Here is a 14,677-nt window from a genome sequence, read left to right as displayed (position 1 = left end):
ACACCTTCAGAAGGATGAGATAGAGCGTCAGTGCTAGGAGATGTTGAAACATGGTCTTATTCATCCCAATCGCTCCCCGTTCTCTTCACCCATCTTACTTGTGAAGAAACATGATGGGACATGGAGGTTCTTGTTATGGACTCCATAGCATCCCGAGTTATCCATAGGCATAGGAATTAAATTATGTCAATTTACTTTTCATGTAATTTCAATTCGGTTTGGTTTACTTTGGGTTGGTTTAGTGCAATGTGGCGTGAACCACTTGACCTATGGGTCATCTTTGTATTTCCGTCCTCAACCCTATTTATGGGGACGTGAAGGAAAAGAGAGGCAAGTATTGAGAAAATTAGATTTAACAGGCCAGATTCTCCTTCAGAGGTCTAGGTCAGATTCTCCCTTTGAGGTCCAAGGTTGAGCTTCCTCCAAAGATCCTTCGTTCTATTTGAGTTCCACCATTACTCGTTCAAGAAACAAGAATTCTCTTCCAACGTCAAGATCATCCATGGAGGGAAGCGAGGACAGAAGGGTGACTCGATCCATGGCAAGGGAAGAAGCTAAAAGTTCTGCGTGGATTATCGGGAGTTGAATGTGTAGACAGTGAAAGACAAGTTTCCGATTCTGGTAGTGGATAAGCTCCTGGATGAGTTACATGGGTCGTGGTTATTCACTAAACTTGACCTCTGTTTGGGATACCATCAGGTCCGGATGCACCCCTCTGATATCGAGAAGACGGCGTTCTGCACGCACCATGGCCATTTTGAGTTCCTCGTCATGTCGTTCGGGTTATCCAATGCAGCCTCCACTTTTCAAGCTTTGATGAATGAGGTATTTAGCCCCTATCTTCAAAAAAAATTTCTTGTGTTTTTCAATGATATTCTTATATATAGCAAGTCGGTTGAGGAGTACTTGGCACACTTGAGGATTGTTTTTCGACTTGTTACGAGCACATAAGCTCTATTTGACACATTCCAAGTGTTCTTTTGCGGCTTCACATGTGGGGTATCTGGGACACATTGTCTCACATGAGAGGGTTATGGTGGATCCCAAGAAGATCCGAGTTATTCACGAGTGGCCGAAGTCACAATCTTGTTCTGCATTACTGGGTTTTTTGGGTCTTACGGGCTACTACCGCAAATTTATTCAGAACAATGGGCTGGTGGCAGCACCATTGACTAGTTTGCTCAAGAAAAATTCCTTTATTTGGAATGAGGACGCCACCAAGTCGTTCGCAGCACTCAAAGCCACCCTCGCATCCGTGCCAGTATTACAACTTCCCATCTTTGACGAATTGTTCGTGGTAGAGTGTGACGCGGCGTGGTCATTGGGGCCGGTTTATAGTAGCTTGGCCATCCTATTGCGTATTTTAGCAGACAGTTGGCAGTCTGCCATCACAAGCTGGCAGCCTATGAGAGCGAATTGATTGGGTTGGCCAAGGCAGTCCAACATTGGAGGCCTTATCTCTGGGGCTGGGCTTTTCTCATATGCACGGATCACTATAACCTTAAATTCCTACTAGAACAACGTTTGACGACATCGCCACAGCAGCACTGAATCAGTAAGTTGTTGGGGTTTGACTTCTCGGTGGAATATCATATGGGGAGATTAAATAAGGCGGTAGATGCCTTGTCACTGTGTTTTGAGGATCAGCGGTTGGTCTATTCTATCAGCCAGCCGAGATTTCTCATCCTAGACTTGGTGAGAGATGCACATGCCACTGACCCTGCACTACAGGAATTCCTTCATAAGATTTCGGAAGGGACAATGAATTCGAAGTGGTCCATCCAGGATTCACTTATTTATTACAAGCAACTGCTTTTCCTTCCACTTGAGTTCGAGTTGATTTCAACTATTCTCTCAGCCTACCATGACAGTACACACGAGGGGATACAGAAGACCTTGCATAGAATTTGAGCTGATTTTTATTGGCAAGCCATGAAACCCTCTATTGCAACTTATGTGGGCGACTGTTAGGCCTATGAGCGCAACAAAGCCGAGCACTTGAGTCCAGCCGGTCTTCTCCAGCCTCTTGCCTTTCCAACGCAGGTTTGGACCGACATTTCGATGGATTTTGTGGAAGGTTTACACCTGTCCTTCGGCAAATTTGTACTTTTCGTGGTGGTTGATTGATTCTCCAAGTACGAACATTTTATACCACTGGCTCATCCTTATACAGCAACAAGGGTTGCTGAGACATTCCTGGATCAGATAGTCCGCTTACATGGCATCCCATAATCCATAGTGAGTGACAGAGATGCAGTTTTCACGAGGACCTTTTGGCGGGAACTTTTTCGTTTGAGCGGGACTAAATTGAAGTTCTCCTCCACCTATCATCAATAGACAGACGGGCAGACAGAGGTGGTGAACCGCACCATTGAGATGTATCTATGGTGCTCGGTGGGTGATCGTCCCCGGCAATGGGTTCAATGGCTTCTGTGGACCGAATACTATTACAACACTTCGTTCCACTCTGCCTTGCAATCCACTCCTTTCTGGGTTATATATGGCCGGGATCCACCTCGCCTTCTCTCGTACAACCCAGGATCCACCCGCATGGATGAGATTGATCAGGCACTCATGGACCGGGATCTGCTGCTATAGAATATCACAGAACGGCTACGATGCGCCCAAACTCGGATGAAGGATGTCTACGACAAAGGCCACCTTAAGGTCTTTTTTGAGGTTGGGGAGTATGTGTGGATACGGCTCCAGCCCAACCGTCAGCAATCTCTTGCGGGACCTCCATGACATAAGCTCTCTCCCAGATTTTTTGGGTTGTTTCCCATTCTTCGACATGTGGGACCAGTCGCCTATCAGTTCAAATTACCAGACACGGCCAAAATTCATGATGTGTTTCATGTCTCTCTTTTGAACTACATTTCAGGGCGCAACCTACATCCACTCCATTCCTACCACCGGTTGATAATTGCGAGGTTATTCTTAACCCAGCTGTGGTGTTACGCGCTCGGCTGACCAATGACCATTGGGAGATTCTCATTCAGTGGACGGACACTGACCCCGATGCTGCAACATGGGAACGTGTGGACATCTTCAAACAAGTCTACCCAGCTTTTCAGCTTGAAGAGAAGCTCTTTCTCCATGGGGAGGCAGATGTTGTGGACTCAATAGCACATCGAGTCACACAACGAAGGAGGCAAAAACAAATCACTCAATATGATTTATTTCTTATATTACTTTGAGTAGGATTTATTTCTTATATTTTTTTAAGTAGGAATTATATTTCTAATTACTTTTATATGTAGGGGTATTATGGGGAATTATTTTAACCCTAACCCTAAAACTCAATGACGTGATCTATTTAAATGAAAGAATGAATGAAATAGGTAAGCTTTGAGATTTTAGAATAACCTAGTGTAAACAGGCTGAGATCACCTTTTGATCTCGAGTTTAGGGTTTAGTCCAAATATCCAACCTATCCTTCAGTCTTCATTGCCATCCATCTTCATCCACCTTCATCCATCATCATTCATAGTTGGAAGAGGAGCTTCCTACCTCTTTTCTGAGCCCAAAGAGAGGGTCTTCCCTCCTCCTCAGCGTCAACAACAAGCAGGGGTTCTAACCCTCTTGATGAGCAAAAAAAGGAAGAGTTTCTGGTTCTTCCATGTGAAGGACTAGTGCAACTCCTCTGGTTTGGGAGTCATCACCAAAACAGAGCAGAAACAGCCATCAACGTGAGCCAAGGCTACCCCCTAAGCTAGGACTTCAATCCTAGCATGAGCAGCAACTGAAACCCTGATTTACGTGAGCAATAAAAGGTACGTCTTTCAATCCTCTCTCCACGTGATAATATTTCAATTCTAGCTATAATTCTAGCAATAGAGGGGTTCATCAAAAGGGAGACTGATCACGAGTGGAAGACCAGTCAACGAAGGGATCTTTAACCCTCCTTACTGAGTCCAGCAACTCAAGACCAGTGTTGGATTCACAAATCCCACGCCATGTTACTCGATCCATGATCCAGGAAAAAACATGGCACTGCACTCACAATTGCGAACATGGGTGATTCTAAGTTCACTTCCCTCTCTAATTCTTTCTGTCTTAAATGGTTACTTCATGTTCCTAACATAACAAAAAATCTGATTTATGTCCGTCAATTTTGCTTTGATAATTGTGTGTTCTTTGAATTTCATGATTCTTATTTCCTTGTGAAGGATTCAAGGATGGGGACTCCTATTCTTCGTGGTCTCTTACGTAATGGTCTCTACACTTTTCTAGCTTCTCCACTTTCCTTTGCAAAGTCTACACATCAAGCCTTTGTTGGTGAGCGGACCACTTCTTCTCATTGGCACTCTCGACTCGGTCACCACTCTATGTTTCTAGTTCATCGTATTATCTCTCAACAATCTCTACCGGTCTCTGTCCATAATTCACCAAGTCCCTGTTCAGCCCGCTGCCAAGCCAAAAGCTCCTACTTTTCGTTTCAATCATCCCATCAGTGATCCACCAAACCATTGCAGCTTCTTTATTTGGATGTATGGGGTCCTGCCCAAATTCCTTCTCATGAAGGCTACTGCTATTATGTTACTTTTTTAGATTATTTCACAAGGTTCACATGGTGGGTTTCATTTATACAAAAAACTGATGTCCTTTCTGGTTTGTTCAGTTTCAAAAATCTGTTGAGTTGCAATTTAATTCCAAAATCTTATCACTTCAGAGTGATTGGGGTGGTGAGTACCGTACTCTCAACACCTTCCTTCAACATCTAGGCATCAATCATCGAATTTCATGTCCCCATACCCATCAACAAAATGGGGCGGTGGAACGGAAACACTGGCATATTGTTGAAACCAGATTAACCTTTACCTAAAAAATTCTGGGCTAATTTATTTCACACAATGGTCTACTCAATTAACCGTCTACCTATGCCTCTCCTTGATCTTCAATCTCCCTTTGAAAAAAAAAATTCTCTCTTTTCCGATTAGTCCATGCTCAAAGTGGTTGGTTGTGCTTGTTGGCCTCATATGAGGCCTTGCAACCGTTATTAACTTTATTTGCATTTTGTTTAGTGTCTATTCATTGGCTATAGTGATTCCCACAAATGCTACTAATACCTTCCTCCATATTTCATCTAGTCGAATATATCTGTCCGCGATGTTGTCTTTGATGAAGACTATTTCCCATTCAAATCCATACCAATTACTCCTTCCAGACCCACTTCATCATCTCTGCCCACCATTTTGGGTCCCCTTCCTATCCCAAGAACCCCATCCAACCCTGAAATATTATCTTCATCCACCACCAAACCTACTAACACTACCAACCCTGGTCCTCCAAATAACTCCATATCTACCTCTCAATCCAGGCCCACTTCACCAACTATGCCAAGGCCCACCCCATTTTCTCCGATATCTAACCCTAATCCCAAAAATCAGGGTTCCTCATCGTCGTCTTCTACCTCGTCTAATCCCAAGTGTTCTTCTCTACCTCCGCCTATCATCACTCGCTCAAAAACAAACTCACTTCGACCCGAAAATTTCACAGATGGAACATTGCTATGGCCACTGCCACAGAGCTATCTTACCACCGCCTCTAGCCTCTTCCCTAATGAACCCAAAAATTTTACCGAAGCCACCAAGCACCACCAATGGCGTACTAGCATGAAGGATGAATTTCAAACACTCATGGAAAGTCAGACCTGGACACTAGTTTGTTAGGATCCTCACGAGCCATGGATCTTGTCACCATCCTCTCTTCTCTTCCCTCCATTATCTTGCTTGACGTTGAGATGGAATGAGGGAATGATGGAGATTGAATTTCGGAAAGGAGAATTTCAAGAAAGAATTGGGGAAAAATGGGAGAGAGCTTGAAGGAGCTCTTGATCTGTTTATCTAATCTACTCTAGCTAAAGTAGACTCAATTCATATCTCTCATTACCCTAGCCGTCCCCTTAAATAGGGTTGAGGACGTCCAAAACACTAAAGACCCCTTGGGTCAAGGGTTCAAACCAATAAATGCTAAACCAACCCAAACCAAAGACAAAAACCAAACCAAAAACATTTACATGGAAATTGAAAAACACATTCATTAATTCTGACGCCTGTTGGTAACTCGTGATGCTATAGAGTCCATAAGATCACCCCCCTCCTGGAGAAAGAGCTTGTCCTCAAGCTCGAAGGAAGGATATAAGAGTTGAAATGCTGATAACGGCTCCCATGTGGTGTTGCTGGGATCGGCATCTGCCCACTGGACGAGAATTTCCCAATCACCTTGAATGTGGCGTGCGTTTACCACCTAAACTGGAATAGAGAGGACTATGCCCTCATGTAGTGGTGGCAGTGGAGTGTGTAGTAGGGGCGAGTCACCCTGGAAGGGCTTCAATTGGGATACGTGAAATACATTATGGATCTTTGATTCCTATGGTAGCTGCAAGCGGTATGCCTCGGGCCCAATTTTGTCCAACACCTAAAATGGACCATAATATTTTGGAGATAGCTTATGGTGCTTGGATGCAGTCATAGACAGCTGGCGGTAGTGCTGAAGCTTTAACCACACATAGTCTCCAGGGAAATAAGATACCTCCCGGTGCTTCTTATCATAATAGTGTTTCATAGGGTGTTGGGCCTCCTGTAGATGAGTACGTACCTCAATGAGCATAGCGTCTCTTTCAGCTAACGCTTAGTCCAAAGTGACGACTTTGGATGCCCCTGGTTCATATGGTAACAGACGAGGTGGATCTCTGCCATAAACGACCCTGAAAGGTGTAGTTCCCAGTGTTGTGTGGTAAGATGTGTTATAGCAAAATTCTGCCCAAGAAAACCATTTCACCCACCATCTAGGTACGTCCCTCACAAAACAACGAAGATACATTTCAATCGTGCGATTGACAACCTCTGTTTGTCCGTCCGTTTGTGGGTGATATGCAGACGAAAATGCCAATTGGGTGCCTTGTAATTTGAATAATTCCTTCCAAAACATATTGGTAAAAATGGCATCCCTGTCACTGATAATAGATGAGGGAATTTCGTGTAATCGGACAATGTTGTCCATAAATAATTGAGCGACCTGAGCAGCAGTATATGGATGCGCCAAAACAATGAAGTGACCATATTTTGAAAACCGATCAACGACGATGAATATCACAGATTTACCTGATGAAACGGGAAGGCCAACAATGAAGTTCATGGAAATGTCGGACTAGATTTGAGACGGTAGTTGCAGAGGTTGCAGTAGGCCTGTCGGACTTAAAGATTCGGCCTTGTTTCGTTTACAAATCTGACAAACAACTACATAATCAGCAATTGTGCTCTTCATACCCTTCCATTAAAAGTCCCAACTGATTCGGAAATATGTTTTCTGTCGACCCTCATGTGTGCTATCATGGATAGATGACAGGATGGTGTGAAGAAGTGGGGACGTATGATGCATAAAGATCTTGTTTTTGTAGAGTATGAGACGATCCTGAATCGTCCAATGACGAGCTGTTGTCCCCTGTTGAATATCTTGATATAATGACATGAGATCCGGATATTGATGTACTTCCTCACGAATAGAATCTAATACCAATGAAAGTGGGTGACTGATAGCATAAACTTGTGTGGCTGAATGATCCCGACGTGATAAAGCATCAGCCCCCAAATTCGAACTACCTGGCTAATAGTGAACCGTAAAATCAAAGCCCATGAGTTTAGTTAACCAATGTTGCTGTGGGGATGTGGTGAGGCACTGTTCAAGAAGATATTTGAGGCTGCAATGATCTGTACGAATGAGAAATGGTCATCCCCAAAGATAAGGCCGCCAATGTTGGACAACCTTGGCTAACCCAATCAATTCCCTCTCATATGCAGCTAACTTATGGTGGTGTTGTCCCAACAGCCGGCTGAAATAAGCAATGGGGTGTCCCAATTGTTGTAACACTACCCCTATACCTCCCCCGGATGCATCACATTCCACCACAAAGTCTCCCTCAAAATCTGGTAATTGTAGGACTGGCGCTGAGGCTAAGGCCTCCTTTAACAGGTGAAAGGCCTGTTCCGCTGACGAAGACCAGTGGAAGGCATGTTTTTTTAGAAGATTATTGAGTGGTGCTGCTATCTGGCCATAAGATTGGATAAATTTTCTGTAATATCCTGCTAGGCCCAAAAATCCCCTTAATGCTGTGATGGAGGTGGGAATCGGCCTATCTGTTACTGCTTGTATCTTGCTCTGGTCAACTTTCACGCCCACAACTGATATGACGTGGCCCAAATATGCCACCTCAGATGTACCCATAGAGCATTTTGATTTATTCAAAACCAAATGATGAGAGCATAGAATGGTAAATACCTGATGGAGGTGGTGGAGATGTTCTTCCCAATTTTTGTTGTAGACCAGAATGTCATAAAAAAAGACTAACACATAGTTGCGCAGAAGTGATGAAAATACCTCATTCATGAGGGCCTAAAAGGTGGAGGGTGCATTGGAGAGTCCGAAGGGCATAACGAGGAACTCGAAATGACCGTGATGTGTACGAAATGCAGTCTTCTCCACATCTGTCGAGTGAACTCTTATTTGATGATAGCCCGATTTCAAATCTAATTTGGTAAAAATTGTAGCACCATGTAACTCATCCAGCAACTCATCCACGACTGGAATGGGGAAGTTGTCTTTAATTGTCTGCAAGTTGAGTTGCCTATAGTCGACACAAAACCTCCATGATTTATCCTTTTTACAAACTAGTAACACTGGTGAGAAAAAAGGAGATCGACTGGGCTGGATCATGCCTTGAGCGAGCTTATGCATGCACTGTTGTTATCTTTTTGTATATGTGGGTAACGATAAGGCCGCACCACTACTAGATCAGTTCCCAACTTTAAATGAATGTGGTGATCGCAGTGACGCACTGGTGGTAGACCCATAGGGTCATTAAATAAATCAGCAAATGCTGTAAGTAAAGGAGCTAGCTGACCATCACCATTGTGCTGAAGCTGTAAAGTGTGAAGTGCGTTAGGGACCTGTGCCACAATACCTTGTAATGTAATCTGACCTTGTGGTGTTGTAAAGGTCATAGTCCGAGCCTGCAAGTCCCATAATATAGGTCCTAATAACTGAAACCATTTGACCCCGAGCACCAAATCAAATCCAGCCAAGGGAATGACTAGTAAATCTGCTTGAAAGGAATGTCCCTCAATGGTGAAAGGTGTGTTCGCACATAAACCCACACTTGAAATTTTAGCCCCATTGGCCACTAAAACCAAGAGTACCCTTTGCTGTTGAATTTCCTATCCCAAATGTTGCGCGGCTGGTTCACTAATAAAATTATGTGTGCTGCCCGAATCAACTAAAGCAAGTAGCATGAGATGATGTAACCTGGCCTTTACCTGCATGGTGTTAGAACTACGCAGGCCATGCATGGCATGGAGGGAGAGCTCTGGTTCTTGCTGTACCTCTTCAACAAATTCATTTTCAAGAAGCTCTTCTGAATCTTCTTCCAATAGTTCAATACTGAATAAGCTTTTACAGGTATGTCCTCGAAGGAATTGTTCATCACAATTAATACATAGGCCTTTGGCCTTTCTAGCTTCCATTTCCTGTTTAGTCAAAAATTTAGTGGCATAGTGTGTGGAGGCACACTGGTAGACTGATCTGCCCGGTTAGGGGCAGAGGACCCAAAACGTGGACCAAATGCAGTACCTTGTGTTCTCTTGTTCCAAAATGGTTTTCGGTGTAAAGACTCTTTTAGAACTCTCTGTTTGTGTTCCACAACTCTGGCATAATTCATTGCTGAGTCCAAATCTGTCGGACCAAGTAATTCCACTTCCAATCTAACCACCTCTGTCAATCCAGCATTAAAAATCTGAACATGTAGGTGAGGAGGAACAAATTCACTAGCTCGGGCCAACCTTTCTTGGAATGTTTTTTGGTAAACTTCTAAGGTGCCTATCTGTTTATAGTTGATCAATTCCCCCACTGGGTTGCTGCTAGCTGGAGGTCCAAACCTCAACTGGCAAGCATGTTTAAAGTGCAGCCAATCCTGAGTGGAATGGACATTTCGGTAGTGATGGAACCACATGAGCGCTTCATTGAGCAGGTGGTAGGCGGCCAAAGTAACCTTGTCCATTTCCACCGTTTGTTGATGATAGAAGAATTGTTCACATTTCATGAACCACAGTAAGGGATCTTTAGAGCCATCATATGTAGAAAAGTTAAGCTTAAAGTACCTTGGAACTGTGGATGGTCCTTGTGTGTGAGTACCCATGGGAACCAGTGGTTGGCGCAGGGGTGGATTTGGTGGTGTCGTGAGTTGTTGTTGATGTACTGGTTGTTGTGGAAAATTGGTGGCTGGTGGTGGCGTTGGTGCTTGAAGTGCAGCAAGTTGCTGGATGACTATTTGGAGAGATGATTCCAGCGTATGTAATGTATTATTGATGTGAGAAATTTCAGTACCTTGAAGAGTAGATCGTTGTAGAAGTTCTGAAAGTACTTGACATATATCCTTTGGAGAAGAGGAATCACCGAGGGTAGACTTGTCTGATACCACGTTGTTAGGATCCTCACGAGCCATGGATCTTGTAACCCTCCTCTCTTCTCTTCCTTCCATTACCTTGCTTGACGTTGAGATGGAATGAGGGAATGATGGAGATTGAATTTCGGAAAAGGAGAATTTCGGGAAATAATTGGGGAAAAATAGGAGAGAGCTTGAAGGAGCTCTTGACTTGTTTATCTAATTTACTCTAGCTAAAGTAGACTCAATTCATATCTCATTACCCTAGCTGTCCCCTTAAATAGGGTTGAGGACGTCCAAAACACTAAAGACCCCTTGGGTCAAGGGTTTAAACCAATAAATGCTAAACCAACCCAAACCAAAGACAAAAACCAAACCAAAAACAATTACATGGAAATTGAAAAACACATTCATTAATTCCTACACCTATTGGTAACTCGTGATGCTATAGAGTCCATAGAGGCTACCACAACAGAGCAACCAGAGCCGGGTCGAACCCGGGTCAGTCCAGGCGCGTGACCACCCGCATCCACCTTGGGGGCACCGGGATTCGAAGTCGGGACGCAGCGCTAGCTCTGATACCAAATTTTAAACACCTAGCCATTACTACCCAAAATACTTGCTTGTAAGGAGTGGAAGACATAGGTACTTAACCCCAGGACCATAACATAGTTCCACGTACTGGCATAAAAAAATTGGTTGGCTGTAAATGGGTTTTTCGAACCAAAAGGAACACTGATGGTATTGTGGAGCGTTACTAAGCACGCTTGGTTGCAAAGGGCTTTCACTAGCAAGAAGGTATAGATTTTTCTGAAACCTTTAGTCCTGTGGTGAAACCCATCACCATTCGGACTATCCTTACTCTTGTTGTTACAGTAAAATGGCCCCTTCGACAGCTAGACATCTCTAACGCCTTTCTGCATGGTGATCTTCTGGAACAAGCCTTCATGACTCAACCTGTTGGTTTTGTGAAGCCAAATTATTCGTCTCATGTATGTCTCTTGAATAAAGCCATCTATGGTCTTAAACAAGCACCCAGAGTGTGGTTCGCCAAATTGAGAACACGGCTTCTTGAAATTGGTTTTATCCAATCTATTTCTGATTCTTCTTTTTTCATTTATAAACACACTTTTATTACTCTATATTTTCTTGTGTATGTTGATGACACTATTCTTACAGGATCTTGTCCAAAGGCAATTGAATTTGTTCTCAACACACTCGGTCAGTCCTTTCCAGTCAAGGACTTGGGTCCCCTTCATTTTTTTCTTGGCTTAGAAATTCAAAATTTATCAAAAGGTCATCAACTCTCACAAGCAAAATACATTTGGGATCTTCAAAAACAAACCACTATGGACCTAGCCAAGCTTGTTAAAACTCCCATGGCTACCAACATAAACCTTTCTCATACTGATGGACCTACTTTTAGTGATCCTACTCTATATCGAAGCACTGTTGCACCTACCATCAATCACTGGCAAGCTGTGAAGTGGATACTACGCTATGTCAAACACACAACTATGTCAAACACACAACTCACTGTGGTCTCCTTATTACACCATCTTCCTCTTTTCATCTTCAAGTTTTTTCTGACGTCGACTAGGCTGGATGCCCTAATGATCGGCGATCTACAGAAGGTCATTGTATTTTTCTGGGTTCAAACTTAATTGTCTGGGCTCTGATCTTTCACTATTTAACCAATTCTTGATCTGAGTTTTTTATAAGGAGATATTGATCTAGGAAGAGTCAATGGTCATGCTGGCAAAAGGAGAAAAAAGTACATAGTTCAGCCAGATAACAGTGACCGAAATCTGTCAGATTATTTATCTCAAAAGAAGTATAATTTATGAAGTGAAGTTATACTTGGATGAAATATATTTAAGTCTAGTTTCAGAAGGAGAAAATTTTATGTCAATTTGATCTATATTTAAATATATATATTCGCATTGAAAGAATCAAAGGTCATGCTAGTATTTTGTTGCATTGAAAAAGCCGAATTTAAGCCAATTATTTTGCATCACTTTTTAAGTTGCTATATCAAAAAAATATCTCACTTCTCCCTAGGATGAGTGCTTATTACTACATCTATGATATTTGGTTCAAGCTGGGACCACTGCCATTGCCTCCTAGCTTGAGGGGGAGAAGTACAAGAAGTACAAGACAGAGGTATTGTATTCCATATGTTGTGGACAAGTTTTATGTGACCAAAATATTCAAAAAAGGGGGAGAACAAAAGATGAAGCTTTCGCATCTAAGAAGAAATTTTTGCATCGGATTATTTCATGGGTCATTTTACAAGGTTTATTATTTTGGTTTGTGTTATATGGGCCCAAACCCATTTCAATTGCAGCTATTGTATCTCTTTGGATGAGACATCATTATTGAAGAAGTGGTGGCATCAGTATTCTTTCTCATACCATCCTTTATTTGACTCTCACTAATATCTTTGGGCCAACCTTTATTGTAACTTTATGAGTGTTGCTACGGTTGGGACACCGTGACAGATGAGCTTAGTACTACATCTATGTTACCCTTAAATTTCTACATGTGGAAGTTGGTGCCCAGGTTGGGATACCCTGATGAACGATCTTATTACTACATCTATGTTACATCACCATGATGGAAGAGTTTATTACTACATCTATGTAATACAACCCCCCCCCCCCCCCCCCCCCCCCCCCCCCCCCCCCCCCCTTTATTGGCATTTATTACTCCTACCACTTGAGAGTCGTTGTCTTGTGGAGGAACATGGTGATGGAGGAGTTTTATTACACTTTTGAGCATTGTGTATAGACCCACTACCCACAGAAGATAGGAGTGTGCTCCAACCTACTGAAGTATGGAGCAATGTCATACGGCTTGGAGTGATTTTACTCTCACTTATCTTATGCCAGATAGACCTCATGGAAAAGCCACCAACGTGAGGAGTGTTGAAAGATATGGAGGACTGCCATTTATACAAAAGGATCCTATACCTAATTTGTAGCAAGCAGGGAGTTCATGATGTTCTCTCACCCCCACCTTGAGGGGGGTGTTGAAAGATGGGCGCAAGGCCATAGGATCAAGGAAGGCCCACATATCTAAGAGTATTGTAAGATGGGCCGAGCCCATAAGAAGTAGGACCCACCATGATTACCACGAGTTGGCATCCTTATCACATAAGTTGGAAGATCAAGTGGGACTCACAAAGATAACGACAAGCTGGTTGGATGATCAAGAAGGACTCACAAAGATAACCACGAGCTGATTAGAAGATCAAGTGGGACCCACAATGATAGCTACGGGCTGACATCTTTATCTTATGGTCACGTCCTCATAGAAGAGTTCTAGTTTGAGTTAAGTTGTTTTCTATTTATATTGAGTTATTTAATTATGCTAGGACATATCTTTAAGTGTTTGAGTTTGGGTTTAATTGGGACAAAGGCAGTTTTATTGTAGTTGGACTCTACTACCTTCATCAATTATAAAAAGAGGTTCATGTACTCTGATTATAATAAGGCAGTGAAGTATTTCTCTTTTCAATAAATTAAACATTAATGAACACATCCCATGATTATCATGCCAAAAGAGAAGTGGAAATCAAAATATTACATTTCAGATACTCTACACAAGTCATTGATCGATCGATGCCTATTGGTTGATCGATCAATCGAAACAAAATGATCGATCATTTGTGGTGTGAATAGAGAAGATGAAGAGTCAAAATTGAATTTTAACTCATCTCTTCATCTCATATCATTCCAAAACCCTTTCCAACAATTTTTTGGAGCTCCAGTGACCCCAATCCTCTATTCCACTTTCGTTTTTGAGAGATTTCTCATCAAATCCGGGGCTAAAACCCTCATTTTTCACATTTTTCTTTCAAAATTGAACTATACAACAATGGTAAGGACCAAGGTCACCACCAAGAAGAAGATTCCAAGGAAGGAGAACAATGCGTGTGAGCAAATGCCAAATTGGATGGAGTACTTCCGTACAAGACTTCAGCGAGAAAGGTATTTTTTCACCTTTTCTCCCAAAAGTGTTGTTGAGCCGACAAAGATGGATATTCCCTTTTGTGAGAGGGAAATTTATGGATTTGAAGAGCTATTCCAGCCCTATAGAGGCTTATTTGAGAGAGAGGAGTTTGGCCAACGGATCTCCACGAGGGGACAACCTAGAGGCCGGATTAAAATTACTAGTAGACCCAAAAAGTGCGTTGGGCCAGTGTCGCTAGAGTGGGCCACTAGAAGGGGCCGCCGA

This window comes from Aristolochia californica, unplaced genomic scaffold, assembly GCF_029961685.1.
Source record: "Aristolochia californica isolate CCGP_79_NKW_82.1479 unplaced genomic scaffold, dmAriCali1.0.hap1 SCAF_3, whole genome shotgun sequence".
In the NCBI taxonomy this organism is placed as follows: domain Eukaryota; kingdom Viridiplantae; phylum Streptophyta; class Magnoliopsida; order Piperales; family Aristolochiaceae; genus Aristolochia; species Aristolochia californica.
Note: the sequence above shows the minus strand (reverse complement) of the source record.